This window comes from Vicugna pacos, chromosome 13 (assembly GCF_048564905.1).
Source record: "Vicugna pacos chromosome 13, VicPac4, whole genome shotgun sequence".
Taxonomy (NCBI): domain Eukaryota; kingdom Metazoa; phylum Chordata; class Mammalia; order Artiodactyla; family Camelidae; genus Vicugna; species Vicugna pacos.
The window spans coordinates 25,658,650-25,676,649 of NC_132999.1; the positions used below are offsets into that span (position 1 = coordinate 25,658,650).

At 45.2% G+C, this 18,000-nt stretch overlaps 1 protein-coding gene across 17 annotated transcripts in view; it reads left to right on the forward strand.

Moving 5' to 3' along the window:
* Positions 1 to 18,000, forward strand: part of DAB1 (DAB adaptor protein 1) — a 386,755-nt gene that overhangs the window by 149,529 nt on the left and 219,226 nt on the right. Inside the window, exons 1-2 of one of the 17 annotated variants that reach the window (XM_072974362.1) lie at positions 13,801 to 13,858; positions 17,438 to 17,498. The exons of 15 other annotated variants lie outside the window; for them this stretch is intronic. The gene's annotated coding sequence lies outside the window, so the exon portion shown is untranslated. Of the gene's footprint in view, positions 1 to 13,800; positions 13,859 to 17,437; positions 17,499 to 18,000 lie in introns of those variants that run through there. One more of the 17 variants, XM_072974361.1, reaches the window with a different exon arrangement.

Genomic DNA, 18,000 nt, shown 5'->3' on the forward strand with positions numbered 1-18,000 from the left:
TCATTGAAGTGTCCCAAGGGCCTAGAATCATCCGCAACACTTAGTAGGTGAAGAATAGATATTTAGTGAATTAAGTCTGTTACATGTTGGGCTTTATGCCGGGGTAGGTGCTGGGGTGTAGAAAAGACTGTTGTCCTTCAAAGAGTTCATCATTTGGTTGGGGGCCCAGAGGGGAGACATATGAACCGATGGGCCTAAAGCAAAATGCTGAGAGCAATATGATACATACAGAAGATATATTATATTACATACATAAAACGTTGCATGTTGTATGTATGTGCATATATGAAGATACATAGATGTATAGAAAGGAAACAAGAAGTGAATAGAGAAGGAGTGTCTATTTATAGTGAATATATATAGAGCACTTGGGGAGCGTACAAGAAGGCATGCTCCCAGGCCGGATCTGGGGGCTCAGGAGCTGCTGGGGAGCCGACGTTCTTGGTGTCTGCAGCGTGGCCCTTGCAGTGAAGGGTGAAGAGCAGGGGTTGGGAATGAAACACACCTGAGGTTAAATCCCCACTCCACCGTCAAACAGCTGTGACCCTGAGTAAGTCACCAGGCCACTTAGAGTCCTAGTTTTTTCTTTTGAAATACACTGGGAAGATTTAACGTGAGAGGCAATGTAACGGAAATTGTTGGCACCAAGGCTGGCTGTCCGTGAACGGCATCCAGGCCACCCGCCACGCCTCTTTTTTTGTCCCCAGCTCTGACAGAAGTGCGGCTTTCCCAGGTTCTTCGCCTTGGAGATACCATGTTTCTCATAGTCCCTCGTCATACCTAAGAGCTCTGGCATGTTTGTACTTCTCCTGTGGCTGCTACCACTGCTACTGCTTCTCCTGTGGCCACCCTATTGTTGCAGGGGAAGGCAGGCAGGAGAGGGTAGTCTGTCCCAGGTCTCCCATGAGCCCCTGGGATGGAGGCACCCTGCCAAGTGAGGGTCCTTGGCTTTATGCAGGAAAGAATTCAAGAGTCAACCATAGCAGAGTGAAAGCAAGTTTATTTAGAGAGATACACACTCCATAGATAGAATGTGGTGAGAAGGGAGAGTTGCTCTGGGGTGCAGGGCTGTTAGTTTTAATGGCCTGGGTAATTTCATAAGCTAACAAGTCGGCAGATTATTCCAACTATTTTTGGGTTAGGGGTTGGGATTTCCAAGAATTGAGCCCTGCCCACTTTTGGGCCTTTTGTGATCAGCCTGGGAATTGTCTGGCACCTGTGGGTGTGTCGTTTAGCATGGCTAATGTATTACAGTGAGTGTGTGATCAGGCTGAAGGTCCACTGGAAGTCAGATCTTCCGCCATCATGGGCATAGAAGATTCTAACCAGTTCTTGACATAGCCTCAAAGGCTGTCATTCTTTTAAAGATTGTGCCCTGCCCCCTTCCCTTCTGTCTCGGTGTTGCCCCTACCGTGACTCCTGCCTTTGGTCCTCTGCCTCTCCTTTCTGTCAGGGACTACTGTTGCCAGGTCCACCGCCACTGATGCCGTTACTACTGGCCGTTGCTGCTGCCGTCAGCTGCCACTCACGAGCACTTGCTAATCCCGGCACCGCATGAAGCATTTTATATTCCTCATTTCATTTCATCTTCACAACAACTCACCAAAAAGGTCATGTCTTCTTATTCCAGAGGTGAAGAAACTCAGACTCAGAAGGGCTCACTGGTTTGCCCAGGTCACACGGCTCTTCAGAGGTGGATGCCAGTGAGAGAAATTCCTAGTCCACAAGTTCCTTGAGGGAAAGAGGCCTCACACCACCTGGCACATGCCTGGCACCCACATGGAGCTCATGAAATGCCTGCTGCCTGGCTGGGGACACTCCTTGCAAGTCACTGTGTTCTGAGACACCTGGGAAGTGGGCCTGCCCGCGTGTTCTTGGAATGGGAGAGCATTTCCAAGGGACCTTCTCCTTTCGACTCTGGCTGGGGCCACAGATGCAGGGATGATGGAACCCTGAGCATCTTACTGGAAGGAAGAGTCTCTGGGATGCCCTGGATCACACTTCACGTTATGGGTTCAGTGCCTTACAAAGGGGAAGCACAGACCCAGGGGTCTGAGTAGATGCAAATGAGTCTCTTAGAGATGCAAATGACTTTCCTACCAAGAGCTCTGAGTTCGGGCTGAAAGGCTGAGTGACTAAAACCACTGACTACTAAAAAAAAGAAGGCAAAATTCCCTTGGGGACTTGCCAGCTCATTAGCAGTGCCAGCCCTGCCTGGTGGCCTACCAGCAGACGTGGGCTAACCTGGGGGTCTGGTGCTCAGTCTTGGTCCCAGTGGGCAGCTCTGGGGAGTTGCATCCGGGGCCAGAGCATAGGCCCTGAGCCCTGAAGTTCCACATCACATGGCACCAGTGATGCTCACAGCTCACAGGAGAGGCCAAACTTCTCTCAGAAGGTTTTGCCTAAAATTGTATCTGATGTGTTTGCAGTCCAATAGGTCTGGTTCAAATGTGGCTTCTACCACATAAAGCTGTGTGACCTTGGATAAGTCACTGAACCTCTCTGAACCTTGCTTGAATTCCTCATTGGTGCCATGGGACTAGCAATGCTCAGTGCCAGGAGTGAGTCTGAGTATTAACAAGTACAAGCTGCCCAACACGTTGAGTAGTTTCTCTCCCCTGCCTGTGCCCTGTGCCCTTTCCTGCCCCCTCTGCCCTGCACTCCTAGATGCCACCTCTTTTGGCTGACACTTCCTCTGTGGACTGGCTGGAAGCCACCCCCTCCTCCAAAGCCTCCTCTCTTTGTCCCCCAACCAGTAAACTCCTTGAGGACGGTGGCTGTACCTTGTGCACTTGAATTTGCTCAGTGTAGGTGCTGGATGGATGAATGATGAGTAAATGAATGACTGTTCACGTCCCTGTCGTTCCATATGTAAGAGCAACAATGACATCTCTGTACCACATTTCATTTTGGAAAAGTGCTTTTACTGTTCACTTACTATCTATCCTGCCCAACAATCTGTGAGGCGAGCGGTATTATTACCATCTTACAGGTAAGGTAGTTGAAGTTTCCTGAGGTGGCAGTGACTTGCCCAAGGTCACCCTGCTAGTACGTGGCATGTCTAACACGTCATTCACTCGTCAGTGGGTCTATGGGGAGCATGTCCTGCCCCGTGAGCCTGCTGAGTTAGGGCTGCCATTGTAGCATCCCATGGGGAGCAGACCTGACCCTTGCTGAGACTGACACCTGAAGGAACGTGGTGCTTGGGATGCACCAAAATAGACATGGACCACTGCCTGCATGGAGCCTACTTTTAGTCAGTGGGAGCGGAGAGCGGGGATAAACAACATATTTGTTAATTAGGTAAATTATCAAGACTATTAGAAGGCGACACCTAGGATGAGGAAATGGAAAGGACTCTTTAGCCTCTAGCATCTTCTTTATAAAACAAATATTTTTTAGTCAATGGTTGTATTCCTATCCACACTTTGAGAAAAATACAGATGCCAGACACCAAGGAGATTCATTTCCAGGTGTGAAGAATTAAATCCAGACACGCTGTGTTTCTTGCAGAGGCTGGGGTGGCGGTGGGGGCTGCAGCAGGCTCCCGGAGGGCCAGAGTGTGCCAGTGTGTGTGAGTAGGTCAGGGCTGGAGTGGTAATCATAAATACAGCTAATGGTTACTGAGTATTTACTGTAATCCGGGCACTGATCCAAGTCCCTTATACGTAATAACTCGTTTAATTCTCATAGCAAGCCTCGTAACTATTATCATGAGCCCCGTTTAATGGACGGGGAAACTGTAGCACAGAGAGGTTAGTAACTAGCCCAAGGTCACACATCAGAAGTTAGAATGTGAACCCAGGCTGGCTGTCTTCAGAATTGGCTTTTTAAACCATGCTACGATGCCACAGAGTAGAAAACAGCCCTCTCTGATGAAACGAGCTGATGTAGTGTGGCCTGAAAACTGCCAGGTCCTATTGACATGGGTCTTGGAGTGATGGAGGCTTATGTAGAGCATGAGAAACCAAAATCGCTGGACCTCTCGAACTTGTTTTTGACCTTGGCTGAGTCCCCTGACTTCTCTGTGCCTCAGTTTCCTGATTCATACCATGGGGCTTGTTGGGTTAGAGGGTGTCATAAAGGCCCTTTTCTGTGCTGTGTAACCTCAGGATCTATGAGATTTATGCCATTTCATTGACTCTCAGCAATCTGGTTGTCAGTGGTTAAGTCTCCAAGTTTTGAGTTCAAACTGAATCAAGTTTGAATTGTAGCTCTGCGTTTTCCTGAGGGTAGGGGGCTGGCTTGGATAAACAGCTTAAGTTGGATAACTTGAGCCTCAGTTTCATGATCTGTTAAATGGGTATGCCAAAAGATTTTCCCCTCCCACAGAGTTCTTATGAAGATTAAATGAAATCACATGTGCAGTGAGTTTGCTATACTGCCTGGCACTCATTAAGCACCCAGTTAATGGTGGCGTCATCTAACTTGAATATCACGGGGACTCCCTGGATCACCCACCCTAAAAGAAGACAGAGACTGTGTCATCCTTTTCTCTCTGACTCTGGGCACCGAGCACAAGACCTGGTATGGAGGAGTCCTCGCTAGTGTGGGTGCAGCCATGAAGCCTGGTTAATAATCTCTGTATTACTTCTTGTACACTAGTTTTGTTGTGACCTAAGTAAACTGCAAGCGACGGTGCCTTCACATGTGTGTCTTTTACTCTGGGTGTTCTGCAGCTTCTCACTGTCGTTCTGCTTGGCCTCTGCTCACCAGGAACCAGCAGGGCCTCAGACCTTCTGGAAGCTTCTCTGCCCTTCTCATCCTTTAGGTCTGTGCACATGCTGTCTGCTCAGCCCGGGGTGCTCGTCTGCCCCTCTCAAGGCCAACTCCTGCTTGCTGGTTAAGACGTAGTGCAGCTACTTCTCATTACAGAATCAGCCCGACAGGCTGGCCCCAGTTTGAGTTAAGTAGCTTTCTACTCTTCTAGAATTTCCTGTTTCCCTCCTCGAGGCTTCACTCCACTGTGTTTCAGTCACCTCTTTACTGGTCGGCCTCCCAGCTCAGCTGTGAGGCTCCTGAAGACAAGGATTGGGGCTGTGTTCATTAGCTCCCCAGCTGGTGCTTAATATATTTTGTCCACTGAATGGTTCATGAACTGAAAGAGGTCAGACAGAGTCTGGATGCAGAGCACACCCTGCACAGGGAAGGCAGAGACCAAAGGATAACGTTAACACTTTTGACTGTAGCTTATGTTACACAACAGCTAATATGTAGCATCAGCCGGATGTCAATTACCTACGTAGTGTTGCTCTCCAAGGTGCTTAATCAAACCCGTCTCATTAATCCTCACAAAAATCTTCCAAGGAGGCGAGAAAGTAGAATTCATTTTTTTTCTGTAGCATGAGGAAATGCGACGTCGAGGTGCTGAACCTGCACATTTGGAGGTTCATATAATTAACTCCCTGGCTCCTGGGGGAGGGGGTGCAGAATGCATTCTCACCGAGCCTGCGCCTCCCACTCTCTCCCTGACATCTTCCCGTCATGTCTCCCCCACCCCACCCCACCCCACCTCCCACCTTCCCTCTCCCATCTATTTATGACTCGCGGTGTCACATTCAAGTTTACAGATGATTTTAGAAGTGGAGAGCAAGCAAATCCTGTCGAACAATTTAACCAGATTCAAAAGGATTTGGATCATTTGCGTAATTGGGCTAGCAGATGGTAAATGTAGTTCGGAGTACAAAAATGTAGAATAATTACAAGGGGAAAAAGTAACACAGTTTATGGATGAGGAAAGTGATTTGGGAAGAAAGCTCATTGCAATCATTACCTCGATGTGTTAGAAGTGAAGGGCTAACAGCACCGTTCCGGGTGACAGAGGCAGAGTACACGGAGCGCCTGGTGACTTCTCAGCTGCGTGGAATGCAGGAGAGAGTACATTTCTGGAAGTGGGAAAGGAAATGGTTGGGTGGAGAAGGGTTTGGGGGGGATGCTGATTGGTCAGGCAGAAGAGCAGTTGTGTTTACTTACTGGGAGCTCACCTTCCCTGCTTCCTTCTTACCTATGACCCTTGGTGAACATCTATGCCCCTGAGCCTTGATTTCCCTTGCTGTAATTGGAGCAGACTAATGCCTATTTTCCTGCTGCTTTGAAGAATATATGAGCCATGGATATGAGAAATACATGCAAGTTGTTCTAGAAACTGAGGAAATTCACTCTGATGAGTATTAGTCTTACAGTCACAATGCCAAAAAAAAAAAATTAGTGCTTTCAATGAATGGGAATTGGAAATGGATTGTTTATTAATGTGACAGGCTGTATAATGACCTCTAAAAGAGCCATGTTCTTCTCACCCTGAGAGCTTGTGAATGTTACCTTATATGGGACTTTGTGGATGTGATTAAATTAAGGATCTGGAGCTAGGGAGAGTGTCCTGGATTATCCAGGTGGAGCTTAAATGCAATTACAAGTGTGTCTTAGGAGGGAGACTGAGGGAGACTGACATAGAAGAAGGTAACATGATCGCAGAGGCAGAGATAGGAGTGATCCAGCCACAAGCCAAGGAATGCCAGCAACCAGCAGAAGCCGGAAGAGGCCAGAATAGGATTCTTTCCTGGAGCCTCTGGAGGGAGCACAGCATTTCCGGTACTTTGACTTCAGCCCAGTGAAACTGGTTTTACACTCATGGCTTCTACAACTCTGAGCGGAGAAATTTCTGTTGTATTAAGACACCAAGTTTGGAGTAAATTGTTCCAGCAGCCACAGGAAATTAATGTAAGTAGAAAGAGACTCCAACCAGTACAGAAGGGATCTCGATCAAGTCCAGGCTCTGATTTTCACATCAGTGGAACCCTGGGCCATCCATCTTGATCTCAGTTTCTTCATCTTTAAAATGGCATAATAGTACATTCCTTCTATGGATTAATGGGAAGAGGTAAAAGAGCTAATGCCTGTACCTTATCCACCATAGACACATTTTTAAAAATGTTAGACATAGCGTTACATTTTGAATCAGGCAGCCTTTAATCAGCAGTCAGAGTTCCAGAGAGGCTGACGGGGCACAGTTTTGGAGAATGGAGGTAAGAGCCAGCATTATGGAGGCAGCTGGGAGAGGTGCTGACAACACCTGGGCGGTTTGTGTATGGGAGGCAGGGCCATGGCACCAAAAAGCGGTGCAACTCTGGCTCCCATCTGGAGAAGGTTGGGGTGGTAGGAAAGACAATCCAGCAGGACCCAAGAGCTGGCAGCACGATCGAGAGGCAGGGGTGGGTATCTCAGGTTAGGAAAACAGTTTGGGGCAGGGAAGCCATCCTGCTGACGTGTGATCTTACGTCTGATTGCCAGTGAAAGAAACTTGGGTAAGACTGCTGGGCCCAGAGTCTAGGATTCTAGGGACAACTTAATGCCAAGCCCTAAGATTTTGAGGTCAGTGATACAAATCTTGCCTCCGTCAGAGTGGGCCCAGGACTGGGTGGATCTGGTCCAGGAACAGTGGCTGTTAGACTCTCAGGGTTTCTGAAGGCTGCTTAGAAAATGGGACCACCAGTCAGGGAAGTCTGAGCTGGACCTCGCTGCTTCCAGGTTGCTTCTGGAGAGGACTAAGGTTTGTCCCACTTCAGGAAACCGGCTAGCTGAGAGGCTAGAACACAGCTTGAACAAGAAAGAAAATGAAAATACAGAACTGACAAATTATTCAAGGACTTGGGTCTTAAGGACAAAGTAAGGTGAAAGGAAGTGTGGCAGGAAGCCGGAATCTGAAAAGATCCAAAATGTCTAGGAAGTTGGATGCCAGCTGGGTGTGAGAGGCAGTTCCAGCTAAGACTGTGGACGAAGGCAGGGCCTGATGGACCCTTTGTGTGCATGAGTGTGGTGTTGGCCGTGGCACAGGGAGGCGCCGATGGATGAATATGGAACATGAAGACCAGAGGGACTGAGTAACTTGCTTAAAGACAGAGACAGAGCTGGACCTAGACGCCTTGTTCTGGGCCAGATTTTGTACCTGATCAAATACGACCTTTTTGTAGGCCTCCAGGACTCACTGCTCTTGAATTTAGAGAGATTCAGTTCCAGATCCTGCCCCTGCTGTAATCAGCATTCACAGTTGAACAACTTTTGTGCTCTCTGACTCCACCTCAAGTTTTTGCCCATCATTTCAGGAAAGAATGAGCAGGGAGAAAGGGAGGATTCAGGATAAAAAGTAATTAAACATAATAAGTCTCTTGAGATTAGCCATTAATTTAGATGTGAAATGTAAAATTGCCTTTAAAGTAATAAGGGCCATTGTAATATCCAGCCTGGGAAGTAACATGCTGATAACATTGCACAGGGCAGGATAATACACATGGAGGTTCCTGATTTTTGTAGAATTAATGATGCTGGTTTCATTTCGCTGCTGATTTAAGATGCACATCTCACAAATGACACATTAAGGCAAATGTATCAAAACTGCACCCAAGGAGCTGAATAGCTGGGAAGTGGCAGCCCCTTGGACTCAGCATTATGATATTTTAGGTTCAATGCGTAATCAGTAGATATTTACAACTGTTTATTTTAATGCCTTGAAATCCCAATTCAACAGAATTATCAGAAATATTATGAGAGGGGCTTGTGAGAGTTTGCTGGGATAACATTCTCACTTAGTAGAATGGAAAAGAGACCAGAATACTCTTAAAGAAAAGACTTGGAATTTCTTTTGGGCAGAACAGAGGAGCTGGATATCACTTGTCATGCTAGAAGTGATGCGTTGTTTGGGTGTCATAGAATGTACACAAAGTATACAATGAAATGAGCTAAGTCAATTTCATGACCAGGTTTGACACCAACTTTGTTAACAGAAGAAATTGGTGATGGAGCCTGCTTCTGACATAATGGTTTCTTGGAGAATCAGTGTGATGGTCCAGCTGAACATCTGACTGTTTTCAGGAGAAAAACCATTCATTTATTTGTTCATTCATTCATGCTGTTTCATTTAGCCATTCATAAGACATTTATTAAGCACCTACTATCTGCCAGGCACTGTTTTGAGTGTTGGAGATTCAATAGTTTAAAAAAAATTGCAACATTATAAACTGACTGTAATTCAATAAAAAAAATAGTAGTCTCTTACATTCTGTGTTATGGACATAAGGTAGAATATCATATGCCGTAAGTTTTTTTTAAATGGTTAAGGACTTGACAAGATACTTAAGACCTCAGTGGAAAAGCAGAATGAAAGTCTGCTTTTTCAGTTTTATCTGTGTGTGTGCGTGTATTTGCGTAGGAATAGAAGAATTAATTACTGGGGTGAAATATTCCTAATATTAAAAGTGTGTACCCTGGTTTTGTAGATCAAGCATGTATTTTGTTTTCAGTTTTATATTTGTATTATTTTCCACAATAAATATTCATGGCTTAGTAAGACGAGAAAAGGACGTAAGTATCCAGGATGGTTACTGGGTACATAACTGACTGGCATGGGTGAGTGGTAGGTTTTTAGGAGGTTGGCTATGGTCCATCGATAATTTGGTGTAAAACAGTAATTTATTTGGATTCTTTGTTTATTGTACTGAATTTGCCCTTGGTTTTAAAGCCAGGAAGTCCTCTCTCTTCTTTGGCGTATTCTTACCTCTAGCAAGAGCAATGATTTCTGACATGATTAAGGGATTTCACACTAGTGAAGGATTATTAAAAAGTAGCTGCTTTTGGTAATTGATTATTTTGTGTGTGTGTTACCTTAATGATGCTGTCTGAAGGATGAAATATCTTTTCTCCATTTTCCAAAGTAGCCTTCTGTCACCCCTGGTGATACTGGGTTTTCCTCACTGGCTTTAATTACTGTCTGCAGAAGCCCCTGTTTCAAGTCTGGGTGTGCTTCGCCCACGGTGAGGGAACCCTGCTGGTGAACTAGCCAACGAGGGCGTCCTGAGCTAGTCATGGAATTTGGAAACCATTAGAAAGCCGGGCAATTTCATTATTCATTCACTTGAAATAATCCTGGGAATGCTTTCAGTGACATGGTTCCTTCAACAAATAAAGATAAGCCAAATCCCTGGGCACTCAAAGAAGGAGAAGATTCTCTAAATTAATTCTAGGCTCAAATCATTCAGCAGTATTTGTAATATTCTGTGCATAAATTGGCAATTTGCTAGAAAGATCAGGAAATGATAAAGGCTTTCTTTCCCCTCCCCCTCCTCATCTTAACAACTGCTGAAGCAGCTATTGGGATAAAAGAAATGTTTTATCCTTAATAAATGTCCTATCAGGTAATGCACTGATTGCGGGTGTCCAAACATGGCGCCCCTCCCCCTTCAAAGCGGTCATTTTTCGTCAGAGAGACTGAAATGAATGGGGAGTAGAGGATGGTCTTAAATTTTATAGCAAGAAATACAGAATTAGGAGTGCTAAATTCCAGGGTTTCCTCTTTTCAGTGGAAAGGTGTTTTAGTTGTTTTGTTTTGTGATGATTTTAAGAGATCATTTACTGTTAGTTACTGATGATCCCAGAGCCCAAAACCAACCTTCCGTATCTCTGGAATCTCTTTAGTTCTTCTCACCCCACCTGCCATTTGTTTGATTTGAGTTTTTATTGGGGAGTCTTTGGAAGGGCTGCTTTGCTTCTTCGTGCCCTATCTCCCTCTGTGTCTTGAGCCACTTGCAAGATAGACGCGGGAAACAGACAGAGATTAAAAAAAGTACCCATGTGTTGCTAGCAAAGCTGGGCCAGAGCATGTGGCTTAGATCTAAGGCTGGAATCAGTCTTCCTTCTGCTTGCCCTCCAAGTCTGTATATGCAGACCTCCTGGAGTCAAAATGAAGTCTGTAGAGCTCAGGTTCACCCAGCTGATCACGGAGATGTAGAGGGGATGAAGATGGTTTCCACTCTCATCTTCTCCTTACTTCCTCTCCCACCACACAGGGGCAGAGCTTGCTCTGATTGGCTAGACACCAGGGTGCTCACTCGCATCATGCAGATCCCAAAGCAGAACCCCAAATAGGCTGAGCACCACTGCTCACATCTTTCCCAGTCCCAGGGATCAGAAAACTCACTTCTCTTATGGGAAGCAGCAGTAGCGAGGGAATACAGGCCTGAGGCTGCTCTTCCCATCATTTGAAAGAGAGTGAAGGTCTCCATTGCATGGGCTCCCTTCAGCCTAGATCCATCCATCCTTCTGCCTGGTCCTTGGCTGTGCGAAATCATCTGCCTAAAACACAGAACGGGTCCTGCCACTTTCCTGTTTTCCAGTGATTCTGGTTGGCAAGGTTTTAAGCCCCTTCATGATGTGCCTGCCGTCTGCTCCCCCTGTTTCATAACTACACTCCAGCCATACCCGGCTGTTTGTTGATAGGGCCTTAAACAGAGAGCCTGCTCTCTCTCAGCTCTGAGCCTTTGCCTGTAATACATGCCCCCATTCTCCTGGGTTGGGTACCTCCCTCTCAGTGACCAAGATGTCTGTATTTATTTTACATTCATTGTATTTTTTTCATCACAGCGTATTTGCATTGTTAGTGTACTTCTCCATCTCTCCAACTAGACATATGAGACATGATACTTGGTACGTAGTGAATTTTTTGTTGGGTACGTAAGTGAATGAACATTTGGAAAAAATAGAGCAACATACCTTACACTGAATCTGAGAGGAGGTTGTCAAACTGATCTTTTGTTTTGTTTTGCTCTTTTCCTTTCACGAAAATAAGTATTTATTACTGCAGTTCTTCACTGTTTTAAAGATAGTCTTCGAATAGCCAGATGGTTTATTATTATTATCATTGGAATCAAATAGAATTAAGAGCCCCCGCCTCATGCCGGCTCCTTCCTGGTAAACTCCACGAGCTCTTCATCCAAGACTGGGACTGCAGGGGCTGCTTTTACTTGGATGGCATTTTACCCACCTTGCTGCAGAATCACGTAAGAGAATGTGGGCTGTGGGCCAGGTTTATACTGATAATTAGCGATGGATGAAAGTTTTTTAAGTATAAGGGAAGGACAAATGAATGTATCTTTACAGTGGCTATAAATGGAATTTCCCCCTGTTATTAAATCTACTCCTTTCAGTTATAGCGAGCCCTTCTTTGAAGCCTTTGACTCCCTAATATTGGGGTAACAATGGCTGTGATTTGTTCTGAAGGACTTAAAGGGGAAGAAAGGCAGCTGGAGGTGTGCTTCACTTTCATCCTGCCCTGTGACTCTGCTCCTCAGTTCTCAGGCCTGCGGTGCAGGTTTCTGTGGAGCCTGGCTGCTGGAGGTCTTGCTGTGACAAAGGTCATTCCCTGTTACTGCCTCGACATCGGTGCACTGCCGCCCCCCCCCCAAGCCCTCTGATCACCCAGAACGGGCAGCATTTTCTGTTTCCAAAATCATCGTCTCCAAGCAAAGAAAGAAAACTTCTCCCACCAGCTTTTATTTGGAAGAAAAGGGCTTCAGGGACCAGCAAGGGAAAAACTTCCTTTCCCTTTCAATAAGCAAGTTAAAAGGAGTGGGTTTCTTTTCTTTTCTATTTCTTTTTTCTTCTTCTTCTTTTTTTCTTGCTTTTCTTTGCTTTCTGTTGAAGCTGGGCTGATAAAAGTCCTGAAATGAGAAAATCAAGGGGGCAGCAGTTATAAGCTCTTGTCTAACGATGTCTTTTTTTGGTCTCTTCGAGAGTGTGTTTAAACTTCTTACTGGCCATTTCGGTGTTCTCGGGGTTATTGGCTGTAGCAGATGCTAAACCTTTAAATACTTCAATTACAAAATTACTCAGCTCCAGCAGGCTAGGCAGTTTTAAAAGATTGATCTCTAAAGGAGCCGTCTGGGTAGAAGATGAAGCTGTGTACATCCTCAAAAATAATTCCATAAATCTCGGCATTTCAATAGGGTCTAAAGACACTTGTGATTAACACTGATATCAAGGCAACATAGTGGCTGGGTTTTCAGAAATAGCCCTGTAAGCTGGCCACCCCAAAGCCATCGTTTTTCTTCTTTGCAGCAGAACCTTTCACGGCAAAAAAATATTTCACGTTTACACAGACAGTTGGCTCTTTAAAGTGGCATATTCAAAGGATGGTCATTCCCAGTGGTAAGATGTGGTGGCTTTTTTGGTGGCCCAGAGTGACATGTGGACAACTAGACATCTCAAAGCCTTCGTTTAAAATAATGCAAGATTTTTCTGTAAATTCAACGATTCCGTGTTTTGTTTTTCCAGCAATTAACACTATCCCCTACCCCCTCGCTCCCCACCTCACCCCTCCCCACAGCACCAGCATGCACAACTTCTGATGTGGTAAAAAGAACCTAAGTTTTAAATCCAGAAAGCCCCAAGTTTAAATCTTGGGCCTGAAAAATGCTGAAAGTGGATGACTTTAGTCAACTTAGTTCACCTCTATGGGTATCAGATTTCTTATCTATAAAATGAGGAATACAAGTTTTCCCCTTTAAAGAATTCCAGGAAATTATACATATGAAGTTTTTAGTAATTTATTGAGGTGAAAAAACTAAATAAGCATATTTACCAAAATAATGAATTAGGGAAAAGCTATTGGCTGGGAATGAATCTTAGCTGTGGGCCCAGTATTCTGTAGTGACAGGCAAGTGCAAATTATGAAATTTATAGAGATCCTTACTAGAATGTGAGGAAATGGAAAATCTTGAGAAGATTTTTGGAGTGAACTTGTTTTAAATAGACTTTATTGGAACCAAATTCTGTGCTAGGTCTCAAAAAGGAACTCTCTAAGTTTGCCTTTAAAGGATTTTATGATGTGGTAGAAGAAAGAAGATAAATCCAATTTTTAATATGTTTGCTGTCTCTTTCTAGATTATGACCTCCTTGTGTTGGTACTTTCTTTGTTTACACATTTTGATTCCTTAATAATTGCGACCTGAATACAAAAGATCAAAAGATGAGTGACAAAGATAATTACAGTTGCAAACCTAGATGGATCGATGTCCTGTATTCTGCAGTGGAGGTGAGGGACTAACATTTGTCTCCAAGCAGAACTCCTGCGGACCGCATGATCCATGGCAACTCATTGATTTATCTGGGCAAGGGCAGGAGTCTGGTGTCAGCGCTGCTATCAAATCCATCTGTGGTCTTGGGCAGGCACTCTCATTTCAGTGGGGTTTGATTTCCTCTTTTGCAGTTGAGTTCAGGAGAGCACAAGATTACTGAATTATTGTGGGCCAGCGGATTCCAGGCACTGGGACCTAAAAGTAGAAGAGTCAGGCCTTGTCTTCAAGTGCCACCTTTGGAGAAGAGATGGGCCTGTCTACCCCTAATTATAACATGACAAATGCAAAAAGAAAATGAATGCAAGAGACACAGACTAGGATATGTTTTAAGTTAAAAAAAAATTAGAGCAGCATAATAGAGGAGATGAAATGCCTGGGAAGAATTTTGGATGGAGAGAGTGGTGGCTGGATGCAGAAAGTTGGCTTGATGGAGGGAGTGATGGAAAGAGCACTAGGCATTCTGGGTAGAGAGGTGGCACGCACAAAGTGAGAAAAGGCATGGCGTGTTGGGATCCAGTTATATGTAGAACTACTCAGTTGAGAGTTTCATGCGAGCAGGGGTGTTGTTTTATACACGGATCTATCTCCAGCTCCTAGAGTAAGGCCTGAGACATGATAATAAACTAATAAAATGATGGAGTAAATAAATCAATATAATGCAAAAGACGGATGTTTTTCTATATATATATCTATCCAGGGACCACATCAAAATTTAGTTACTGTGCCCTTTTAATTATTTGTCATATTTCACAACTAGATTATATGATCCTCACCAGCAAAAAGCACTTGAAAGGCCTTCAGTAGACACTTGACAATTAAATAACTGATTCAAGCCTCAAGCATTGCATGAACGCTTTAGAGAGGTCTGACTTGGCACTGCCCACGTCCAGGGATCATGAACTTAACATGCCTCCCTTGTTAAGGGCGGTGGAGTTAGGTGGGTTAATTCTGAGGATCGTCCTGCGAAGTCTGCTAGTGAAGGCACTGCCTCTTACAGCGTCTACAAGAGACTTGACTGGGTTTCATAAGGAGGAAAAGTGTTAGGGAAAGAGTCATTGGAGATTAAATAACATCTCATACACTGTAATGAGGGCCTGAGCGAACTCAGATACCTGTGGTTAAAGGAAATCACAGTTCCTACACGACCAGCACAATTGTGGGCGTCGGGGACCTTCCTGCTTCATTATTCTGAGGAATAGCATTATCAGGGAATTGCAAAGATTTGTGCTTCAAAATCAACATGTGCTGAGAATTACACTGCAGGAAGGCTAGGAACTATACTTTGAACACTGTTTTTATAGTCAATTTTGAGAAAGTCCATGAATTCAAATTCAAGGACATATTTTCAGCACTGACACTCGTTAGCTGATACAGACGTGTGTTTGTTCATTTTTTTCCCCCTTTCTTTTAGAAGCATTTGATGAGTATGTACCGTTTGCCAAGTGCTGTTGTGGTTCTGTGGTGTAGTCAGTGCTGTGGATCCTGCCCCCGGGGAGGGGGCATTTGTATTACAGGTATTTCAGCCACTCTCAGCCAAAATGCTTCCGCGTTCAAGAAGCAGCAGAGTTGACTTCCTGCCCGTGTAGCAGTCCTGGGCGGAAGAACTGGCCGGTGGGCATCTCTTTTCCATGCAGTCGCTCAGGAATATAGACCAAAGGAGGTCCTGTTATTTTCTCCAAATAGATGGAAGGTCTTTCTGGGGCTGGTCTCCTTTCCAGACAAGTAAAAGGGACCGAGGGAAGAGAAGAGTGTCCGTAGGGAGTCCTTACGAACCAGGCCTGAAAATGGCACTAGTGAGTTCTGCTCACATTCCACGGGCGAGAACCAGCCAGAAGCCACATCTAACTGCGAGGGGGGCTGGGAGATGTGGCCCAGCTGGGTCCCCAGGGATGGGGAGCACCCTGCAGTCTCTATGATGGCAGTCCACTTACAGAAGGTGAGTCAGGTTCAGAACTCATGGTAACGCAAGAGAAAGGAGGACTATGTATGTTTATTGGCAACTGGGTGATAAGCCCCTTGCTTCATACTTCCACATAAATTATGCAATTTTGTCCTCCAAATTATTTCATGAGTTACACGTTATAATTATTTTACAAAAGAAGAAATGGAGACTTGGGGCATTTTGAGTAACTTCTGATGGTGTTTATTTGAAGTCACAGGTAGAACATGAAAGGAGGGTCTAAGGCAGTCCCTGTGTCTCTAATTTTCAGAGCAATTAATATTATTTTCACTGGTGAAGAGTAACAGTGCAACAAATACCATTCTGTACCTCCCAGGACAGAGTTTTCAGCTGGAGATCATCAGCCCTTGTTCTAGTCTGCTCTTTGCCTCTCTTTCGGTGATGTATGACTTCCAGTAGAAGTTTAGCTGGTGATACTGAACTGCAAGGCATGGAGTAAAGACTCATTGCTCAGTCATTTGTTTGCCCACCAACCCCTCTTTCCTTAGTTGATCCGTTGGTTGGTTCATTTGTTCTTTCTTCTGTCAAACATGTCTCATATTTACTGGGCCCATTGAGTGTGCTTAGCACTGCGTTAGGTGTTTGGAATACACAGACAAAAAATGTGGTGCCTTGTCTTTGACAAGCTCCCTGTGTAGTCAGGCATTCAGACGTGGAAAAAGATAATTAAAGTGTTAGAAGATTTTTAAAAGGGCGTGTGGCAGAAAACGCAGCTGGGCTAAAAGATAGGAAAGCTAACTCTGCCAAAGAGCGGTCAAAGAGAGGATGTGAAAAAGGGAATAAACAGATTTGGGAAAATGAAGAGTTTTCCCAAGTTAAAGAAGCAAGAGGCAGAGCATCCCAGGTAAAAGAAACAGCACAGATAAAGGAACAGAGGAAGGTGAAGATGGAGTATGTTCAAGATTAGTTTGAAAAATGAAAGCCCATCAGAGGAGACTGTGGGGAGTGCCACCGGAGATGCGAATGAATTGGATCTGAATGTGTAAGAGAGGCACACTCAGGGCTCAGGTCCTGTTCGTTTGAGTCAGGCTTGGTTGTCAGGGTTGGTCTGTACCCTTGGTGTGGGGGAATTCACCATCAACACTGCTTATGTCATATAGTAGGCAGTGCCAGGATGCACCTGCCCCAAGTAGACCTCTCCAGATGCCCAAGGGAAGACAGGACCTGACCAAGGAGTGAACTTCCAGCACATTAAAAGCTGCTTGGTCCAACGGGCACGCCCGACATGCAGATCGAGAGTCCTAGAGGTCAGACACTGGACAGATGCAAGATTAGAAGAGACTGAGCAGCAGGGTGGAGACAAGGGTGGTAGTGAGCTAGAGCTTTGGCTTTGAGCATGGTTGACCCGACCCTCCCCATCCTCCACATTCTCTCTCTTTTCCTCCAACACACACGCACGCATCCTCACACACACACATTGAAATTCTGGATGTTGGGTGCTTACTGGGTGTTTAGAATTTGGTTAGCTCAGGCATAAGGAAAAAACACAGGTGTAGGGGTGAAAAGCTATTGTGCGTGTGAGGGTGTGTGGGAGAGATGCACGATTAACCACTAATCCTCTGTGGATTTTTTCCAGGTATGTCTCAGCTGTTCTACTCATTCACAGTGATTTCAGGGACCACTCATCATTACGCCAAGTAAGGCAGCCCTTGAGAATGATTAAAATAAAAATAATAATGAGACACATGGAAGTATTGATCTGTCACGGCTGATCAATCCTTTCTTTTCCATTTAGCTGGTAGATAATTAGTACTATTAACAGGCATGATGGCTCAAACATAAACTAGGGTAACTCGGTCAGAGGCGCCTCCTAGCACCCACTTTAGGACGCCAGCAGCTGGTGACAGCCTATTTCGAGTCAGTTCGCTTGTGAATAGAGAGATCCCCGAGTTGGAAAGCCCACTGAAGGTGTGAGTCCTTGCCCGCTGGCTGTGAGAGAATTTACAGCAGAGGGACACAGTGGAAAACTGCTTTATTGCCTAAGGGGAGGGAAAGGGCCAGAAAGAACGCACTTGAGCAGGGAAAAGGGAAGAGAAGCCCTCGGGTGGGGAACCGTCAGCCAGGATGGCCGGCGAGGCGGCTCCAGCCCGGGTTGGGCCATGCTGAGCTTTCGTGGGAGGCTTCTGCCGTCGTGTCCTC